We start from the raw sequence: 22,524 nt of genomic DNA, 5'->3' as shown, positions 1-22,524 counted from the left end.
GGCAAAGGTGGAGCAAGCTCCTAGCACTTCGCCATGTTGCAAAAATCAGTTTAATATCGAGGATCCCACATGGGGATCGTATCAGATATTAAGCTGATAAGAACAGATACTACACTTTGATCTTAGCCAAAAGGCCGAGAAGCGATAGGATGCATGGTTGCTCTGCAACACCAGGCAACAATTGCGGCTAGAAACCACGTAGCGAGTTTCAATTGCAAAAGGGCATGTGATTATCGTTGAGTAATATTCGAATTCAAGCATACATATAAACGCCATGCAGTAAAGGCTTTAACCATTTCTTACCTGATCAATGAATTTATATATATATATATGCAAATTCATGATATTACATGGTTTCATTCATGAGTAGTGAATATGTAACTGGCGGCAAAGTGGTAAACAGACTCGCGTGGCGTTTCACGAATTCGCTCCTGGCCAGGGAGTATAGCGCTTAACTCTAATACATAAACCTCCATTTGTCATGTGTCTTAAGGTAGCTACAGCTTTTGAAAAGTACAATAACGAATTAAAAGTGCAAGGGGCCTGTTACGCCAACGCTCGTCAAAAAATATAAATAGGAGACGTTCTCTCTCTGATACCATAACAGAAAACGAACAGCACTATTACGCGCCAACTATTCCATTTTTGTATATATATCACGACTTTTTCACATCTAACACTTTGCTTGATACATCGTTTTCATAAACCGGAGACGAGGCGAAGCGAGGCAGGGCTGGGTGGCGAGAGGCTAGAGGCTAGAGGCTAGAGGCTAGAGGCGAGAGGCGAGAGGCGAGAGGCGAGAGACGAGAGACGAGAGACGAGAGACGAGAGACGAGAGACGAGAGACGAGAGACGAGAGACGAGAGACTAGAGACTAGAGACTAGAGACGAGAGACGAGAGACGAGAGACTAGAGACTAGAGACTAGAGACTAGAGACTAGAGACGAGAGACGAGAGACGAGAGACGAGAGACGTGACGTGACGCCATGCCATGCCATGCCATGCCATGCCATTCAATGCCTTGTGATTCAATACCATGCAGTTCAATGCGATGCGATGCAATGACATGCGATTCGATGCCATGCGAGGCGAGGCGAGGCGATGCATCATCTAACATAACGTGATTCCCTGGAAAACGACTCTGTTGTTGAATGAACAACAAAGTTAAGATATAAGAAGATGTAAGTAATTCGAGAAGTCTGAGTACTGTAGGTACTATAGCAAATTCATTGCTTAATATATGTGAATGTGAATGTGTAAGGAATCCATCCATCGCTTTTACCGAGTATACAAATACTCGCTCATTGTTGGTGTTTAGGGAGGTAAATGAAGTATTGCAAAGCTAATTACGAAACTAGCTTTCACAATGACACATTTGGTGGTTGGTCGCTCGCTTTGCAAATTATAGTAGATTCTATATCAATTTTATTCGTTATTTTACGTGAATGAATGAATGAATGAATGAATGAATGAATGAATGAATGAATGAATGAATGAATGAATGAATGAATGAATGAATGTGTGCCTGCTTACATTGCCTAAATAAAATATGTAAATATACAGACGGTGGTGGCGTTTAGAGAGGTGAATGAATCATTTGAAATCTAATTAGGAAACAAGCATTCAAATGGAGAGGGGCGAGAGTGCAGGTGCGCTTGAACTTGGGTGGGTTCTGGGTTTCTTTGACGTATATATTATAGGTGAATGCGTGCATCGAATGCTCGATTGAAGTATATAAATACACATTGTTAGTGTGTATTGAGGTAAATGATGGATTGTAAAGCTAATCAAGACACTAGAATTCACTTTGAGGCTAGTGGCCGACTGGCAAGCGTGGAAGTGGCAAACGATCGTTGAGTTGCCGTGTAAGAGCACACCAAAGCAACACCTCCCTCCCTCCATCTCAACTCGAATTTCGTCTTTATTACGCATTGGTACAGTGCAGCAATGGTAAATTAAATAGATAAACGTCTAATCTTGATGTGTGTGTGAATATAATTTCGCCGTCAAAGCCGACTAAGGAATTCCGAGTGATATACACACCACTCCACCCTCACTCACAAGGGAGAGTGAGTAAGTAATTTCGTAAAAAAAAGAGAAGAGCATGCCAACAATGGGTAACTATTATAGTTAGGTTCTCGATCATAGTAAACCCGTTGATTTAGAGTTGATTTGCACAATGACTACGTCATATTAGATGCCATTTAAATACCAAATCCAGTTCTCCACTAAATGCAGACACAAGTCTAACACTATTCAACCCATCTCTACCAGCCTTTTCATAACAAACCACTAAGCTACCTAAACCAGTTTCCACACTTATATAAATAGAGAAAAACTTCACCCTATATAACCTATCTCAGAAAACAAACAAAATCAATTAAAATTGCACTAACTGGCAACCCCCCATTCATAAAATCAACTTCTTTCCTTCCACACCAACCATCGTATTTCTTTGCTCGCACATAATCTTTAATCTAAAGTTATTAAATGATATTACTCACCTCACTCTCCTTCTTTCTCCTTCTTTCTCCTTCCTTCCTTCCTTCCTTCCTTCCTTCCTTCCTTCCTTCCTTCCTTCCTTCCTTCCTTCCTTCCTTCCTTCCTTCCTTCCTTCTCTCTAACTCGTTGCAGTTGTTCAGCTTCGACCCATCAAACCCGGACTCGACTGACTCACTTCTGCTGCTCGTTCCAAGGCTTTTTCCTCATACGATGTTGGCTGGTGTGAAGTAATTACTGCAATTCAAATTAACACGATTCATTAATGTACATAACCAATTAACATAATCGTCTCCTACTTGATTTTGACTAGTTGATAGGGTTGTTTTTGGTCTCCCCGAAGGGAGTGGACCGATCCCAGAGGTACTGCAATACCGGGCCGATCCGCGGCAAAGGTGGAGCAAGCTCCTAGCACTTCGCCATGTTGCAAAAATCAGTTTAATATCGAGGATCCCACATGGGGATCGTATCAGATATTAAGCTGATAAGAACAGATACTACACTTTGATCTTAGCCAAAAGGCCGAGAAGCGATAGGATGCATGGTTGCTCTGCAACACCAGGCAACAATTGCGGCTAGAAACCACGTAGCGAGTTTCAATTGCAAAAGGGCATGTGATTATCGTTGAGTAATATTCGAATTCAAGCATACATATAAACGCCATGCAGTAAAGGCTTTAACCATTTCTTACCTGATCAATGAATTTATATATATATATTATGCAAATTCATGATATTACATGGTTTCATTCATGAGTAGTGAATATGTAACTGGCGGCAAAGTGGTAAACAGACTCGCGTGGCGTTTCACGAATTCGCTCCTGGCCAGGGAGTATAGCGCTTAACTCTAATACATAAACCTCCATTTGTCATGTGTCTTAAGGTAGCTACAGCTTTTGAAAAGTACAATAACGAATTAAAAGTGCAAGGGGCCTGTTACGCCAACGCTCGTCAAAAAATATAAATAGGAGACGTTCTCTCTCTGATACCATAACAGAAAACGAACAGCACTATTACGCGCCAACTATTCCATTTTTGTATATATATCACGACTTTTTCACATCTAACACTTTGCTTGATACATCGTTTTCATAAACCGGAGACGAGGCGAAGCGAGGCAGGGCTGGGTGGCGAGAGGCTAGAGGCTAGAGGCTAGAGGCTAGAGGCGAGAGGCGAGAGGCGAGAGGCGAGAGACGAGAGACGAGAGACGAGAGACGAGAGACGAGAGACGAGAGACGAGAGACGAGAGACGAGAGACTAGAGACTAGAGACTAGAGACGAGAGACGAGAGACGAGAGACTAGAGACTAGAGACTAGAGACTAGAGACTAGAGACGAGAGACGAGAGACGAGAGACGAGAGACGTGACGTGACGCCATGCCATGCCATGCCATGCCATGCCATTCAATGCCTTGTGATTCAATACCATGCAGTTCAATGCGATGCGATGCAATGACATGCGATTCGATGCCATGCGAGGCGAGGCGAGGCGATGCATCATCTAACATAACGTGATTCCCTGGAAAACGACTCTGTTGTTGAATGAACAACAAAGTTAAGATATAAGAAGATGTAAGTAATTCGAGAAGTCTGAGTACTGTAGGTACTATAGCAAATTCATTGCTTAATATATGTGAATGTGAATGTGTAAGGAATCCATCCATCGCTTTTACCGAGTATACAAATACTCGCTCATTGTTGGTGTTTAGGGAGGTAAATGAAGTATTGCAAAGCTAATTACGAAACTAGCTTTCACAATGACACATTTGGTGGTTGGTCGCTCGCTTTGCAAATTATAGTAGATTCTATATCAATTTTATTCGTTATTTTACGTGAATGAATGAATGAATGAATGAATGAATGAATGAATGAATGAATGAATGAATGAATGAATGAATGAATGAATGAATGTGTGCCTGCTTACATTGCCTAAATAAAATATGTAAATATACAGACGGTGGTGGCGTTTAGAGAGGTGAATGAATCATTTGAAATCTAATTAGGAAACAAGCATTCAAATGGAGAGGGGCGAGAGTGCAGGTGCGCTTGAACTTGGGTGGGTTCTGGGTTTCTTTGACGTATATATTATAGGTGAATGCGTGCATCGAATGCTCGATTGAAGTATATAAATACACATTGTTAGTGTGTATTGAGGTAAATGATGGATTGTAAAGCTAATCAAGACACTAGAATTCACTTTGAGGCTAGTGGCCGACTGGCAAGCGTGGAAGTGGCAAACGATCGTTGAGTTGCCGTGTAAGAGCACACCAAAGCAACACCTCCCTCCCTCCATCTCAACTCGAATTTCGTCTTTATTACGCATTGGTACAGTGCAGCAATGGTAAATTAAATAGATAAACGTCTAATCTTGATGTGTGTGTGAATATAATTTCGCCGTCAAAGCCGACTAAGGAATTCCGAGTGATATACACACCACTCCACCCTCACTCACAAGGGAGAGTGAGTAAGTAATTTCGTAAAAAAAAGAGAAGAGCATGCCAACAATGGGTAACTATTATAGTTAGGTTCTCGATCATAGTAAACCCGTTGATTTAGAGTTGATTTGCACAATGACTACGTCATATTAGATGCCATTTAAATACCAAATCCAGTTCTCCACTAAATGCAGACACAAGTCTAACACTATTCAACCCATCTCTACCAGCCTTTTCATAACAAACCACTAAGCTACCTAAACCAGTTTCCACACTTATATAAATAGAGAAAAACTTCACCCTATATAACCTATCTCAGAAAACAAACAAAATCAATTAAAATTGCACTAACTGGCAACCCCCCATTCATAAAATCAACTTCTTTCCTTCCACACCAACCATCGTATTTCTTTGCTCGCACATAATCTTTAATCTAAAGTTATTAAATGATATTACTCACCTCACTCTCCTTCTTTCTCCTTCTTTCTCCTTCCTTCCTTCCTTCCTTCCTTCCTTCCTTCCTTCCTTCCTTCCTTCCTTCCTTCCTTCCTTCCTTCCTTCCTTCTCTCTAACTCGTTGCAGTTGTTCAGCTTCGACCCATCAAACCCGGACTCGACTGACTCACTTCTGCTGCTCGTTCCAAGGCTTTTTCCTCATACGATGTTGGCTGGTGTGAAGTAATTACTGCAATTCAAATTAACACGATTCATTAATGTACATAACCAATTAACATAATCGTCTCCTACTTGATTTTGACTAGTTGATAGGGTTGTTTTTGGTCTCCCCGAAGGGAGTGGACCGATCCCAGAGGTACTGCAATACCGGGCCGATCCGCGGCAAAGGTGGAGCAAGCTCCTAGCACTTCGCCATGTTGCAAAAATCAGTTTAATATCGAGGATCCCACATGGGGATCGTATCAGATATTAAGCTGATAAGAACAGATACTACACTTTGATCTTAGCCAAAAGGCCGAGAAGCGATAGGATGCATGGTTGCTCTGCAACACCAGGCAACAATTGCGGCTAGAAACCACGTAGCGAGTTTCAATTGCAAAAGGGCATGTGATTATCGTTGAGTAATATTCGAATTCAAGCATACATATAAACGCCATGCAGTAAAGGCTTTAACCATTTCTTACCTGATCAATGAATTTATATATATATATATATGCAAATTCATGATATTACATGGTTTCATTCATGAGTAGTGAATATGTAACTGGCGGCAAAGTGGTAAACAGACTCGCGTGGCGTTTCACGAATTCGCTCCTGGCCAGGGAGTATAGCGCTTAACTCTAATACATAAACCTCCATTTGTCATGTGTCTTAAGGTAGCTACAGCTTTTGAAAAGTACAATAACGAATTAAAAGTGCAAGGGGCCTGTTACGCCAACGCTCGTCAAAAATATAAATAGGAGACGTTCTCTCTCTGATACCATAACAGAAAACGAACAGCACTATTACGCGCCAACTATTCCATTTTTGTATATATATCACGACTTTTTCACATCTAACACTTTGCTTGATACATCGTTTTCATAAACCGGAGACGAGGCGAAGCGAGGCAGGGCTGGGTGGCGAGAGGCTAGAGGCTAGAGGCTAGAGGCTAGAGGCGAGAGGCGAGAGGCGAGAGGCGAGAGCGAGAGACGAGAGACGAGAGACGAGAGACGAGAGACGAGAGACGAGAGACGAGAGACGAGAGACTAGAGACTAGAGACTAGAGACGAGAGACGAGAGACGAGAGACTAGAGACTAGAGACTAGAGACTAGAGACTAGAGACGAGAGACGAGAGACGAGAGACGAGAGACGTGACGTGACGCCATGCCATGCCATGCCATGCCATGCCATTCAATGCCTTGTGATTCAATACCATGCAGTTCAATGCGATGCGATGCAATGACATGCGATTCGATGCCATGCGAGGCGAGGCGAGGCGATGCATCATCTAACATAACGTGATTCCCTGGAAAACGACTCTGTTGTTGAATGAACAACAAAGTTAAGATATAAGAAGATGTAAGTAATTCGAGAAGTCTGAGTACTGTAGGTACTATAGCAAATTCATTGCTTAATATATGTGAATGTGAATGTGTAAGGAATCCATCCATCGCTTTTACCGAGTATACAAATACTCGCTCATTGTTGGTGTTTAGGGAGGTAAATGAAGTATTGCAAAGCTAATTACGAAACTAGCTTTCACAATGACACATTTGGTGGTTGGTCGCTCGCTTTGCAAATTATAGTAGATTCTATATCAATTTTATTCGTTATTTTACGTGAATGAATGAATGAATGAATGAATGAATGAATGAATGAATGAATGAATGAATGAATGAATGAATGAATGAATGAATGTGTGCCTGCTTACATTGCCTAAATAAAATATGTAAATATACAGACGGTGGTGGCGTTTAGAGAGGTGAATGAATCATTTGAAATCTAATTAGGAAACAAGCATTCAAATGGAGAGGGGCGAGAGTGCAGGTGCGCTTGAACTTGGGTGGGTTCTGGGTTTCTTTGACGTATATATTATAGGTGAATGCGTGCATCGAATGCTCGATTGAAGTATATAAATACACATTGTTAGTGTGTATTGAGGTAAATGATGGATTGTAAAGCTAATCAAGACACTAGAATTCACTTTGAGGCTAGTGGCCGACTGGCAAGCGTGGAAGTGGCAAACGATCGTTGAGTTGCCGTGTAAGAGCACACCAAAGCAACACCTCCCTCCCTCCATCTCAACTCGAATTTCGTCTTTATTACGCATTGGTACAGTGCAGCAATGGTAAATTAAATAGATAAACGTCTAATCTTGATGTGTGTGTGAATATAATTTCGCCGTCAAAGCCGACTAAGGAATTCCGAGTGATATACACACCACTCCACCCTCACTCACAAGGGAGAGTGAGTAAGTAATTTCGTAAAAAAAAGAGAAGAGCATGCCAACAATGGGTAACTATTATAGTTAGGTTCTCGATCATAGTAAACCCGTTGATTTAGAGTTGATTTGCACAATGACTACGTCATATTAGATGCCATTTAAATACCAAATCCAGTTCTCCACTAAATGCAGACACAAGTCTAACACTATTCAACCCATCTCTACCAGCCTTTTCATAACAAACCACTAAGCTACCTAAACCAGTTTCCACACTTATATAAATAGAGAAAAACTTCACCCTATATAACCTATCTCAGAAAACAAACAAAATCAATTAAAATTGCACTAACTGGCAACCCCCCATTCATAAAATCAACTTCTTTCCTTCCACACCAACCATCGTATTTCTTTGCTCGCACATAATCTTTAATCTAAAGTTATTAAATGATATTACTCACCTCACTCTCCTTCTTTCTCCTTCTTTCTCCTCCTTCCTTCCTTCCTTCCTTCCTTCCTTCCTTCCTTCCTTCCTTCCTTCCTTCCTTCCTTCCTTCCTTCCTTCCTTCTCTCTAACTCGTTGCAGTTGTTCAGCTTCGACCCATCAAACCCGGACTCGACTGACTCACTTCTGCTGCTCGTTCCAAGGCTTTTTCCTCATACGATGTTGGCTGGTGTGAAGTAATTACTGCAATTCAAATTAACACGATTCATTAATGTACATAACCAATTAACATAATCGTCTCCTACTTGATTTTGACTAGTTGATAGGGTTGTTTTTGGTCTCCCCGAAGGGAGTGGACCGATCCCAGAGGTACTGCAATACCGGGCCGATCCGCGGCAAAGGTGGAGCAAGCTCCTAGCACTTCGCCATGTTGCAAAAATCAGTTTAATATCGAGGATCCCACATGGGGATCGTATCAGATATTAAGCTGATAAGAACAGATACTACACTTTGATCTTAGCCAAAAGGCCGAGAAGCGATAGGATGCATGGTTGCTCTGCAACACCAGGCAACAATTGCGGCTAGAAACCACGTAGCGAGTTTCAATTGCAAAAGGGCATGTGATTATCGTTGAGTAATATTCGAATTCAAGCATACATATAAACGCCATGCAGTAAAGGCTTTAACCATTTCTTACCTGATCAATGAATTTATATATATATATATATGCAAATTCATGATATTACATGGTTTCATTCATGAGTAGTGAATATGTAACTGGCGGCAAAGTGGTAAACAGACTCGCGTGGCGTTTCACGAATTCGCTCCTGGCCAGGGAGTATAGCGCTTAACTCTAATACATAAACCTCCATTTGTCATGTGTCTTAAGGTAGCTACAGCTTTTGAAAAGTACAATAACGAATTAAAAGTGCAAGGGGCCTGTTACGCCAACGCTCGTCAAAAAATATAAATAGGAGACGTTCTCTCTCTGATACCATAACAGAAAACGAACAGCACTATTACGCGCCAACTATTCCATTTTTGTATATATATCACGACTTTTTCACATCTAACACTTTGCTTGATACATCGTTTTCATAAACCGGAGACGAGGCGAAGCGAGGCAGGGCTGGGTGGCGAGAGGCTAGAGGCTAGAGGCTAGAGGCTAGAGGCGAGAGGCGAGAGGCGAGAGGCGAGAGACGAGAGACGAGAGACGAGAGACGAGAGACGAGAGACGAGAGACGAGAGACGAGAGACGAGAGACTAGAGACTAGAGACTAGAGACGAGAGACGAGAGACGAGAGACTAGAGACTAGAGACTAGAGACTAGAGACTAGAGACGAGAGACGAGAGACGAGAGACGAGAGACGTGACGTGACGCCATGCCATGCCATGCCATGCCATGCCATTCAATGCCTTGTGATTCAATACCATGCAGTTCAATGCGATGCGATGCAATGACATGCGATTCGATGCCATGCGAGGCGAGGCGAGGCGATGCATCATCTAACATAACGTGATTCCCTGGAAAACGACTCTGTTGTTGAATGAACAACAAAGTTAAGATATAAGAAGATGTAAGTAATTCGAGAAGTCTGAGTACTGTAGGTACTATAGCAAATTCATTGCTTAATATATGTGAATGTGAATGTGTAAGGAATCCATCCATCGCTTTTACCGAGTATACAAATACTCGCTCATTGTTGGTGTTTAGGGAGGTAAATGAAGTATTGCAAAGCTAATTACGAAACTAGCTTTCACAATGACACATTTGGTGGTTGGTCGCTCGCTTTGCAAATTATAGTAGATTCTATATCAATTTTATTCGTTATTTTACGTGAATGAATGAATGAATGAATGAATGAATGAATGAATGAATGAATGAATGAATGAATGAATGAATGAATGAATGAATGTGTGCCTGCTTACATTGCCTAAATAAAATATGTAAATATACAGACGGTGGTGGCGTTTAGAGAGGTGAATGAATCATTTGAAATCTAATTAGGAAACAAGCATTCAAATGGAGAGGGGCGAGAGTGCAGGTGCGCTTGAACTTGGGTGGGTTCTGGGTTTCTTTGACGTATATATTATAGGTGAATGCGTGCATCGAATGCTCGATTGAAGTATATAAATACACATTGTTAGTGTGTATTGAGGTAAATGATGGATTGTAAAGCTAATCAAGACACTAGAATTCACTTTGAGGCTAGTGGCCGACTGGCAAGCGTGGAAGTGGCAAACGATCGTTGAGTTGCCGTGTAAGAGCACACCAAAGCAACACCTCCCTCCCTCCATCTCAACTCGAATTTCGTCTTTATTACGCATTGGTACAGTGCAGCAATGGTAAATTAAATAGATAAACGTCTAATCTTGATGTGTGTGTGAATATAATTTCGCCGTCAAAGCCGACTAAGGAATTCCGAGTGATATACACACCACTCCACCCTCACTCACAAGGGAGAGTGAGTAAGTAATTTCGTAAAAAAAAGAGAAGAGCATGCCAACAATGGGTAACTATTATAGTTAGGTTCTCGATCATAGTAAACCCGTTGATTTAGAGTTGATTTGCACAATGACTACGTCATATTAGATGCCATTTAAATACCAAATCCAGTTCTCCACTAAATGCAGACACAAGTCTAACACTATTCAACCCATCTCTACCAGCCTTTTCATAACAAACCACTAAGCTACCTAAACCAGTTTCCACACTTATATAAATAGAGAAAAACTTCACCCTATATAACCTATCTCAGAAAACAAACAAAATCAATTAAAATTGCACTAACTGGCAACCCCCCATTCATAAAATCAACTTCTTTCCTTCCACACCAACCATCGTATTTCTTTGCTCGCACATAATCTTTAATCTAAAGTTATTAAATGATATTACTCACCTCACTCTCCTTCTTTCTCCTTCTTTCTCCTTCCTTCCTTCCTTCCTTCCTTCCTTCCTTCCTTCTCCTTCCTTCCTTCCTTCCTTCCTTCCTTCCTTCCTTCCTTCCTTCTCTCTAACTCGTTGCAGTTGTTCAGCTTCGACCCATCAAACCCGGACTCGACTGACTCACTTCTGCTGCTCGTTCCAAGGCTTTTTCCTCATACGATGTTGGCTGGTGTGAAGTAATTACTGCAATTCAAATTAACACGATTCATTAATGTACATAACCAATTAACATAATCGTCTCCTACTTGATTTTGACTAGTTGATAGGGTTGTTTTTGGTCTCCCCGAAGGGAGTGGACCGATCCCAGAGGTACTGCAATACCGGGCCGATCCGCGGCAAAGGTGGAGCAAGCTCCTAGCACTTCGCCATGTTGCAAAAATCAGTTTAATATCGAGGATCCCACATGGGGATCGTATCAGATATTAAGCTGATAAGAACAGATACTACACTTTGATCTTAGCCAAAAGGCCGAGAAGCGATAGGATGCATGGTTGCTCTGCAACACCAGGCAACAATTGCGGCTAGAAACCACGTAGCGAGTTTCAATTGCAAAAGGGCATGTGATTATCGTTGAGTAATATTCGAATTCAAGCATACATATAAACGCCATGCAGTAAAGGCTTTAACCATTTCTTACCTGATCAATGAATTTATAATATATATATATGCAAATTCATGATATTACATGGTTTCATTCATGAGTAGTGAATATGTAACTGGCGGCAAAGTGGTAAACAGACTCGCGTGGCGTTTCACGAATTCGCTCCTGGCCAGGGAGTATAGCGCTTAACTCTAATACATAAACCTCCATTTGTCATGTGTCTTAAGGTAGCTACAGCTTTTGAAAAGTACAATAACGAATTAAAAGTGCAAGGGGCCTGTTACGCCAACGCTCGTCAAAAAATATAAATAGGAGACGTTCTCTCTCTGATACCATAACAGAAAACGAACAGCACTATTACGCGCCAACTATTCCATTTTTGTATATATATCACGACTTTTTCACATCTAACACTTTGCTTGATACATCGTTTTCATAAACCGGAGACGAGGCGAAGCGAGGCAGGGCTGGGTGGCGAGAGGCTAGAGGCTAGAGGCTAGAGGCTAGAGGCGAGAGGCGAGAGGCGAGAGGCGAGAGACGAGAGACGAGAGACGAGAGACGAGAGACGAGAGACGAGAGACGAGAGACGAGAGACGAGAGACTAGAGACTAGAGACTAGAGACGAGAGACGAGAGACGAGAGACTAGAGACTAGAGACTAGAGACTAGAGACTAGAGACGAGAGACGAGAGACGAGAGACGAGAGACGTGACGTGACGCCATGCCATGCCATGCCATGCCATGCCATTCAATGCCTTGTGATTCAATACCATGCAGTTCAATGCGATGCGATGCAATGACATGCGATTCGATGCCATGCGAGGCGAGGCGAGGCGATGCATCATCTAACATAACGTGATTCCCTGGAAAACGACTCTGTTGTTGAATGAACAACAAAGTTAAGATATAAGAAGATGTAAGTAATTCGAGAAGTCTGAGTACTGTAGGTACTATAGCAAATTCATTGCTTAATATATGTGAATGTGAATGTGTAAGGAATCCATCCATCGCTTTTACCGAGTATACAAATACTCGCTCATTGTTGGTGTTTAGGGAGGTAAATGAAGTATTGCAAAGCTAATTACGAAACTAGCTTTCACAATGACACATTTGGTGGTTGGTCGCTCGCTTTGCAAATTATAGTAGATTCTATATCAATTTTATTCGTTATTTTACGTGAATGAATGAATGAATGAATGAATGAATGAATGAATGAATGAATGAATGAATGAATGAATGAATGAATGAATGAATGTGTGCCTGCTTACATTGCCTAAATAAAATATGTAAATATACAGACGGTGGTGGCGTTTAGAGAGGTGAATGAATCATTTGAAATCTAATTAGGAAACAAGCATTCAAATGGAGAGGGGCGAGAGTGCAGGTGCGCTTGAACTTGGGTGGGTTCTGGGTTTCTTTGACGTATATATTATAGGTGAATGCGTGCATCGAATGCTCGATTGAAGTATATAAATACACATTGTTAGTGTGTATTGAGGTAAATGATGGATTGTAAAGCTAATCAAGACACTAGAATTCACTTTGAGGCTAGTGGCCGACTGGCAAGCGTGGAAGTGGCAAACGATCGTTGAGTTGCCGTGTAAGAGCACACCAAAGCAACACCTCCCTCCCTCCATCTCAACTCGAATTTCGTCTTTATTACGCATTGGTACAGTGCAGCAATGGTAAATTAAATAGATAAACGTCTAATCTTGATGTGTGTGTGAATATAATTTCGCCGTCAAAGCCGACTAAGGAATTCCGAGTGATATACACACCACTCCACCCTCACTCACAAGGGAGAGTGAGTAAGTAATTTCGTAAAAAAAAGAGAAGAGCATGCCAACAATGGGTAACTATTATAGTTAGGTTCTCGATCATAGTAAACCCGTTGATTTAGAGTTGATTTGCACAATGACTACGTCATATTAGATGCCATTTAAATACCAAATCCAGTTCTCCACTAAATGCAGACACAAGTCTAACACTATTCAACCCATCTCTACCAGCCTTTTCATAACAAACCACTAAGCTACCTAAACCAGTTTCCACACTTATATAAATAGAGAAAAACTTCACCCTATATAACCTATCTCAGAAAACAAACAAAATCAATTAAAATTGCACTAACTGGCAACCCCCCATTCATAAAATCAACTTCTTTCCTTCCACACCAACCATCGTATTTCTTTGCTCGCACATAATCTTTAATCTAAAGTTATTAAATGATATTACTCACCTCACTCTCCTTCTTTCTCCTTCTTTCTCCTTCCTTCCTTCCTTCCTTCCTTCCTTCCTTTTCCTTCCTTCCTTCCTTCCTTCCTTCCTTCCTTCCTTCCTTCCTTCCTTCTCTCTAACTCGTTGCAGTTGTTCAGCTTCGACCCATCAAACCCGGACTCGACTGACTCACTTCTGCTGCTCGTTCCAAGGCTTTTTCCTCATACGATGTTGGCTGGTGTGAAGTAATTACTGCAATTCAAATTAACACGATTCATTAATGTACATAACCAATTAACATAATCGTCTCCTACTTGATTTTGACTAGTTGATAGGGTTGTTTTTGGTCTCCCCGAAGGGAGTGGACCGATCCCAGAGGTACTGCAATACCGGGCCGATCCGCGGCAAAGGTGGAGCAAGCTCCTAGCACTTCGCCATGTTGCAAAAATCAGTTTAATATCGAGGATCCCACATGGGGATCGTATCAGATATTAAGCTGATAAGAACAGATACTACACTTTGATCTTAGCCAAAAGGCCGAGAAGCGATAGGATGCATGGTTGCTCTGCAACACCAGGCAACAATTGCGGCTAGAAACCACGTAGCGAGTTTCAATTGCAAAAGGGCATGTGATTATCGTTGAGTAATATTCGAATTCAAGCATACATATAAACGCCATGCAGTAAAGGCTTTAACCATTTCTTACCTGATCAATGAATTTATATATATAATATATGCAAATTCATGATATTACATGGTTTCATTCATGAGTAGTGAATATGTAACTGGCGGCAAAGTGGTAAACAGACTCGCGTGGCGTTTCACGAATTCGCTCCTGGCCAGGGAGTATAGCGCTTAACTCTAATACATAAACCTCCATTTGTCATGTGTCTTAAGGTAGCTACAGCTTTTGAAAAGTACAATAACGAATTAAAAGTGCAAGGGGCCTGTTACGCCAACGCTCGTCAAAAAATATAAATAGGAGACGTTCTCTCTCTGATACCATAACAGAAAACGAACAGCACTATTACGCGCCAACTATTCCATTTTTGTATATATATCACGACTTTTTCACATCTAACACTTTGCTTGATACATCGTTTTCATAAACCGGAGACGAGGCGAAGCGAGGCAGGGCTGGGTGGCGAGAGGCTAGAGGCTAGAGGCTAGAGGCTAGAGGCGAGAGGCGAGAGGCGAGAGGCGAGAGCGAGAGACGAGAGACGAGAGACGAGAGACGAGAGACGAGAGACGAGAGACGAGAGACGAGAGACTAGAGACTAGAGACTAGAGACGAGAGACGAGAGACGAGAGACTAGAGACTAGAGACTAGAGACTAGAGACTAGAGACGAGAGACGAGAGACGAGAGACGAGAGACGTGACGTGACGCCATGCCATGCCATGCCATGCCATGCCATTCAATGCCTTGTGATTCAATACCATGCAGTTCAATGCGATGCGATGCAATGACATGCGATTCGATGCCATGCGAGGCGAGGCGAGGCGATGCATCATCTAACATAACGTGATTCCCTGGAAAACGACTCTGTTGTTGAATGAACAACAAAGTTAAGATATAAGAAGATGTAAGTAATTCGAGAAGTCTGAGTACTGTAGGTACTATAGCAAATTCATTGCTTAATATATGTGAATGTGAATGTGTAAGGAATCCATCCATCGCTTTTACCGAGTATACAAATACTCGCTCATTGTTGGTGTTTAGGGAGGTAAATGAAGTATTGCAAAGCTAATTACGAAACTAGCTTTCACAATGACACATTTGGTGGTTGGTCGCTCGCTTTGCAAATTATAGTAGATTCTATATCAATTTTATTCGTTATTTTACGTGAATGAATGAATGAATGAATGAATGAATGAATGAATGAATGAATGAATGAATGAATGAATGAATGAATGAATGAATGTGTGCCTGCTTACATTGCCTAAATAAAATATGTAAATATACAGACGGTGGTGGCGTTTAGAGAGGTGAATGAATCATTTGAAATCTAATTAGGAAACAAGCATTCAAATGGAGAGGGGCGAGAGTGCAGGTGCGCTTGAACTTGGGTGGGTTCTGGGTTTCTTTGACGTATATATTATAGGTGAATGCGTGCATCGAATGCTCGATTGAAGTATATAAATACACATTGTTAGTGTGTATTGAGGTAAATGATGGATTGTAAAGCTAATCAAGACACTAGAATTCACTTTGAGGCTAGTGGCCGACTGGCAAGCGTGGAAGTGGCAAACGATCGTTGAGTTGCCGTGTAAGAGCACACCAAAGCAACACCTCCCTCCCTCCATCTCAACTCGAATTTCGTCTTTATTACGCATTGGTACAGTGCAGCAATGGTAAATTAAATAGATAAACGTCTAATCTTGATGTGTGTGTGAATATAATTTCGCCGTCAAAGCCGACTAAGGAATTCCGAGTGATATACACACCACTCCACCCTCACTCACAAGGGAGAGTGAGTAAGTAATTTCGTAAAAAAAAGAGAAGAGCATGCCAACAATGGGTAACTATTATAGTTAGGTTCTCGATCATAGTAAACCCGTTGATTTAGAGTTGATTTGCACAATGACTACGTCATATTAGATGCCATTTAAATACCAAATCCAGTTCTCCACTAAATGCAGACACAAGTCTAACACTATTCAACCCATCTCTACCAGCCTTTTCATAACAAACCACTAAGCTACCTAAACCAGTTTCCACACTTATATAAATAGAGAAAAACTTCACCCTATATAACCTATCTCAGAAAACAAACAAAATCAATTAAAATTGCACTAACTGGCAACCCCCATTCATAAAATCAACTTCTTTCCTTCCACACCAACCATCGTATTTCTTTGCTCGCACATAATCTTTAATCTAAAGTTATTAAATGATATTACTCACCTCACTCTCTTCTTTTCTTTCTCCTTCCTTCCTTCCTTCCTTCCTTCCTTCCTTCCTTCCTTCCTTCCTTCCTTCCTTCCTTCCTTCCTTCCTTCCTTCCTTCTCTCTAACTCGTTGCAGTTGTTCAGCTTCGACCCATCAAACCCGGACTCGACTGACTCACTTCTGCTGCTCGTTCCAAGGCTTTTTCCTCATACGATGTTGGCTGGTGTGAAGTAATTACTGCAATTCAAATTAACACGATTCATTAATGTACATAACCAATTACATAATCGTCTCCTACTTGATTTTGACTAGTTGATAGGGTTTTTTGGTCTCCCCGAAGGGAGTGGACCGATCCCAGAGGTACTGCAATACCGGGCCGATCCGCGGCAAAGGTGGAGCAAGCTCCTAGCACTTCGCCATGTTGCAAAAATCAGTTTAATATCGAGGATCCCACATGGGGATCGTATCAGATATTAAGCTGATAAGAACAGATACTACACTTTGATCTTAGCCAAAAGGCCGAGAAGCGATAGGATGCATGGTTGCTCTGCAACACCAGGCAACAATTGCGGCTAGAAACCACGTAGCGAGTTTCAATTGCAAAAGGGCATGTGATTATCGTTGAGTAATATTCGAATTCAAGCATACATATAAACGCCATGCAGTAAAGGCTTTAACCATTTCTTACCTGATCAATGAATATATATATATATATGCAAATTCATGATATTACATGGTTTCATTCATGAGTAGTGAATATGTAACTGGCGGCAAAGTGGTAAACAGACTCGCGTGGCGTTTCACGAATTCGCTCCTGGCCAGGGAGTATAGCGCTTAACTCTAATACATAAACCTCCATTTGTCATGTGTCTTAAGGTAGCTACAGCTTTTGAAAAGTACAATAACGAATTAAAAGTGCAAGGGGCCTGTTACGCCAACGCTCGTCAAAAAATATAAATAGGAGACGTTCTCTCTCTGATACCATAACAGAAAACGAACAGCACTATTACGCGCCAACTATTCCATTTTTGTATATATATCACGACTTTTTCACATCTAACACTTTGCTTGATACATCGTTTTCATAAACCGGAGACGAGGCGAAGCGAGGCAGGCTGGGTGGCGAGAGGCTAGAGGCTAGAGGCTAGAGGCTAGAGGCGAGAGGCGAGAGGCGAGAGGCGAGGACGAGAGACGAGAGACGAGAGACGAGAGACGAGAGACGAGAGACGAGAGACGAGAGACGAGAGACTAGAGACTAGAGACTAGAGACGAGAGACGAGAGACGAGAGACTAGAGACTAGAGACTAGAGACTAGAGACTAGAGACGAGAGACGAGAGACGAGAGACGAGAGACGTGACGTGACGCCATGCCATGCCATGCCATGCCATGCCATTCAATGCCTTGTGATTCAATACCATGCAGTTCAATGCGATGCGATGCAATGACATGCGATTCGATGCCATGCGAGGCGAGGCGAGGCGATGCATCATCTAACATAACGTGATTCCCTGGAAAACGACTCTGTTGTTGAATGAACAACAAAGTTAAGATATAAGAAGATGTAAGTAATTCGAGAAGTCTGAGTACTGTAGGTACTATAGCAAATTCATTGCTTAATATAGTGAATGTGAATGTGTAAGGAATCCATCCATCGCTTTTACCGAGTATACAAATACTCGCTCATTGTTGGTGTTTAGGGAGGTAAATGAAGTATTGCAAAGCTAATTACGAAACTAGCTTTCACAATGACACATTTGGTGGTTGGTCGCTCGCTTTGCAAATTATAGTAGATTCTATATCAATTTTATTCGTTATTTTACGTGAATGAATGATGAATGAATGAATGAATGAATGAATGAATGAATGAATGAATGAATGAATGAATGAATGAATGAATGTGTGCCTGCTTACATTGCCTAAATAAAATATGTAAATATACAGACGGTGGTGGCGTTTAGAGAGGTGAATGAATCATTTGAAATCTAATTAGGAAACAAGCATTCAAATGGAGAGGGCGAGAGTGCAGGTGCGCTTGAACTTGGGTGGGTTCTGGGTTTCTTTGACGTATATTATAGGTGAATGCGTGCATCGAATGCTCGATTGAAGTATATAAATACACATTGTTAGTGTGTATTGAGGTAAATGATGGATTGTAAAGCTAATCAAGACACTAGAATTCACTTTGAGGCTAGTGGCCGACTGGCAAGCGTGGAAGTGGCAAACGATCGTTGAGTTGCCGTGTAAGAGCACACCAAAGCAACACCTCCCTCCCTCCATCTCAACTCGAATTTCGTCTTTATTACGCATTGGTACAGTGCAGCAATGGTAAATTAAATAGATAAACGTCTAATCTTGATGTGTGTGTGAATATAATTTCGCCGTCAAAGCCGACTAAGGAATTCCGAGTGATATACACACCACTCCACCCTCACTCACAAGGGAGAGTGAGTAAGTAATTTCGTAAAAAAAGAGAAGAGCATGCCAACAATGGGTAACTATTATAGTTAGGTTCTCGATCATAGTAAACCCGTTGATTTAGAGTTGATTTGCACAATGACTACGTCATATTAGATGCCATTAAATACCAAATCCAGTTCTCCACTAAATGCAGACACAGTCTAACACTATTCAACCCATCTCTACCAGCCTTTTCATAACAAACCACTAAGCTACCTAAACCAGTTTCCACACTTATATAAATAGAGAAAAACTTCACCCTATATAACCTATCTCAGAAAACAAACAAAATCAATTAAAATTGCACTAACTGGCAACCCCCCATTCATAAAATCAACTTCTTTCCTTCCACACCAACCATCGTATTTCTTTGCTCGCACATAATCTTTAATCTAAAGTTATTAAATGATATTACTCACCTCATCTCCTTCTTTCTCCTTCTTTCTCCTTCCTTCCTTCCTCTCCTTCCTTCCTTCCTTCCTTCCTCCTTCTTCCTTCCTTCCTTCCTTCCTTCCTTCCTTCTCTCTAACTCGTTGCAGTTGTTCAGCTTCGACCCATCAAACCCGGACTCGACTGACTCACTTCTGCTGCTCGTTCCAAGGCTTTTTCCTCATACGATGTGGCTGGTGTGAAGTAATTACTGCAATTCAAATTAACACGATTCATTAATGTACATAACCAATTAACATAATCGTCTCCTACTTGATTTGACTAGTTGATAGGGTTGTTTTTGGTCTCCCCGAAGGGAGTGGACCGATCCCAGAGTACTGCATACGGGCCGATCCGCGGCAAAGGTGGAGCAAGCTCCTAGCACTTCGCCATGTTGCAAAATCAGTTTAATATCGAGGATCCCACATGGGGATCGTATCAGAATAAGCTGATAAGAACAGATACTACACTTGATCTTAGCCAAAAGGCCGAGAAGCGATAGGATGCATGGTTGCTCTGCAACACCAGGCAACAATTGCGGCTAGAAACCACGTAGCGAGTTTCAATTGCAAAAGGCATGTGATTATGTTGAGTATATTCGAATTCAAGCATACATAAACGCCATGCAGTAAAGGCTTTAACCATTTCTTACCTGATCAATGAATTTATATATATATATATATGCAAATTCATGATATTACATGGTTTCATTCATGAGTAGTGAATATGTAACTGGCGGCAAAGTGGTAAACAGACTCGCGTGGCGTTTCACGAATTCGCTCACTGGCCAGGGAGTATAGCGCTTAACTCTAAATACAAAACCTCCATTTGTCATGTGTCTTAAGGTAGCTACAGCTTTTGAAAAGTACAATAACGAATTAAAAGTGCAAGGGGCCTGTTACGCCAACGCTCGTCAAAAATATAAATAGGAGACGTTCTCTCTCTGATACCATAACAGAAAACGAACAGCACTATTACGCGCCAACTATTCCATTTGTATATATATCACGACTTTTTCACATCTAACACTTTGCTTGATACATCGTTTTCATAAACCGGAGACGAGGCGAAGCGAGGCAGGGCTGGGTGGCGAGAGGCTAGAGGCTAGAGGCTAGAGGAGAGCGAGAGGCGAGAGGCGAGAGGCGAGAGACGAGAGACGAGAGACGAGAGACGAGAGACGAGAGACGAGAGACGAGAGACGAGAGACGAGAGACTAGAGACTAGAGACTAGAGACGAGAGACGAGAGACGAGAGACTAGAGACTAGAGACTAGAGACTAGAGACTAGAGACGAGAGACGAGAGACGAGAGACGAGACGTGACGTGACGCCATGCCATGCCATGCCATGCCATGCCATTCAATGCCTTGTGATTCAATACCATGCAGTTCAATGCGATGCGATGCAATGACATGCGATTCGATGCATGCGAGGCGAGGCGAGGCGATGCATCATAACATAACGTGATTCCCTGGAAAACGACTCTGTGTTGAATGAACACAAAGTTAAGATATAAGAAGATGTAAGTAATTCGAGAAGTCTGAGTACTGTAGGTACTATAGCAAATTCATTGCTTAATATATGTGAATGTGAATGTGTAAGGAATCCATCCATCGCTTTTACCGAGTATACAAATACTCGCTCATTGTTGGTGTTTAGGGAGGTAAATGAAGTATTGCAAAGCTAATTACGAACTAGCTTTCACAATGACACCTTTGGTGGTTGGTCGTCGCTTTGCAAATTATAGTAGATTCTATATCAATTTTATTCGTTATTTTACGTGAATGAAGAATGATGAATGAATGAATGAATGAATGAATGATAATGAATGAATGAATGAATGAATGAATGAATGTGTGCCTGCTTACATTGCCTAAATAAAATATGTAAATATACAGACGGTGGTGGCGTTTAGAGAGGTGAATGAATCATTTGAAATCTAATTAGGAAACAAGCATTCAAATGGAGAGGGGCGAGAGTGCAGGTGCGCTTGAACTTGGGTGGTTCTGGGTTTCTTTGACGTATATATTATAGGTGAATGCGTGCATCGAATGCTCGATTGAAGTATATAAATACACATTGTTAGTGTGTATTGAGGTAAATGATGGATTGTAAAGCTAATCAAGACACTAGAATTCACTTTGAGGCTAGTGGCCGACTGGCAAGCGTGGAAGTGGCAAACGATCGTTGAGTTGCCGTGTAAGAGCACACCAAAGCAACACCTCCCTCCCTCCATCTCACTCGAATTTCGTCTTTATTAGCATTGGTACAGTGCAGCAATGGTAAATTAAATAGATAAACGTCTAATCTTGATGTGTGTGTGAATATAATTTCGCCGTCAAAGCCGACTAAGGAATTCCGAGTGATATACACACCACTCCACCCTCACTCACAAGGGAGAGTGAGTAAGTAATTTCGTAAAAAAAAGAGAGAGCATGCCAACAATGGGTAACTATTATAGTTAGGTTCTCGATCATAGTAAACCCGTGATTAGAGTTGATTTGCACAATGACTACGTCATATTAGATGCCATTTAAATACCAAATCCAGTTCTCCACTAAATGCAGACACAAGTCTAACACTATCAACCCATCTCTACCAGCCTTTTCATAACAAACCACTAAGCTACCTAAACCAGTTTCCACATTATATAAATAGAGAAAAACTTCACCCTATATAACCTATCTCGAAAACAACAAAATCAATTAAAATTGCACTAACTGGCAACC

The 22,524-nt window shown here is 41.5% G+C and overlaps 7 non-coding genes and 1 pseudogene across 7 annotated transcripts; all 8 read right to left on the bottom strand.

Annotated features, from left to right (window-relative positions):
- Positions 1 to 146, bottom strand: LOC138360555 (U2 spliceosomal RNA; annotated as a pseudogene).
- Positions 147 to 2,840: 2,694 nt separating this feature from the next.
- Positions 2,841 to 3,033, bottom strand: LOC138360552 (U2 spliceosomal RNA). Its single transcript, XR_011226467.1, has one exon. It is a non-coding gene; the product is annotated as a U2 spliceosomal RNA (small nuclear RNA).
- A 2,687-nt stretch (positions 3,034 to 5,720) lies between these two features.
- LOC138360551 (U2 spliceosomal RNA) lies at positions 5,721 to 5,913 on the bottom strand. Its single transcript, XR_011226466.1, has one exon. It is a non-coding gene; the product is annotated as a U2 spliceosomal RNA (small nuclear RNA).
- A 2,689-nt stretch (positions 5,914 to 8,602) lies between these two features.
- LOC138360550 (U2 spliceosomal RNA) lies at positions 8,603 to 8,795 on the bottom strand. Its single transcript, XR_011226465.1, has one exon. It is a non-coding gene; the product is annotated as a U2 spliceosomal RNA (small nuclear RNA).
- Positions 8,796 to 11,489: 2,694 nt separating this feature from the next.
- LOC138360549 (U2 spliceosomal RNA) lies at positions 11,490 to 11,682 on the bottom strand. Its single transcript, XR_011226464.1, has one exon. It is a non-coding gene; the product is annotated as a U2 spliceosomal RNA (small nuclear RNA).
- A 2,693-nt stretch (positions 11,683 to 14,375) lies between these two features.
- On the bottom strand, positions 14,376 to 14,568 carry LOC138360612 (U2 spliceosomal RNA). The gene has a single exon (XR_011226524.1). It is a non-coding gene; the product is annotated as a U2 spliceosomal RNA (small nuclear RNA).
- A 2,680-nt stretch (positions 14,569 to 17,248) lies between these two features.
- LOC138360611 (U2 spliceosomal RNA) lies at positions 17,249 to 17,441 on the bottom strand. The gene has a single exon (XR_011226523.1). It is a non-coding gene; the product is annotated as a U2 spliceosomal RNA (small nuclear RNA).
- Positions 17,442 to 20,111: 2,670 nt separating this feature from the next.
- Positions 20,112 to 20,297, bottom strand: LOC138360553 (U2 spliceosomal RNA). Its single transcript, XR_011226468.1, has one exon. It is a non-coding gene; the product is annotated as a U2 spliceosomal RNA (small nuclear RNA).
- Between the last annotated feature and the right edge of the window lie 2,227 nt (positions 20,298 to 22,524).

The sequence above is a fragment of the Procambarus clarkii genome, unplaced genomic scaffold, assembly GCF_040958095.1.
Source record: "Procambarus clarkii isolate CNS0578487 unplaced genomic scaffold, FALCON_Pclarkii_2.0 HiC_scaffold_115, whole genome shotgun sequence".
NCBI lineage: Eukaryota > Metazoa > Arthropoda > Malacostraca > Decapoda > Cambaridae > Procambarus > Procambarus clarkii.
The sequence above is the reverse complement of the archived record's forward strand: the minus strand, read 5'-3'. Positions and strand labels throughout refer to the sequence as shown.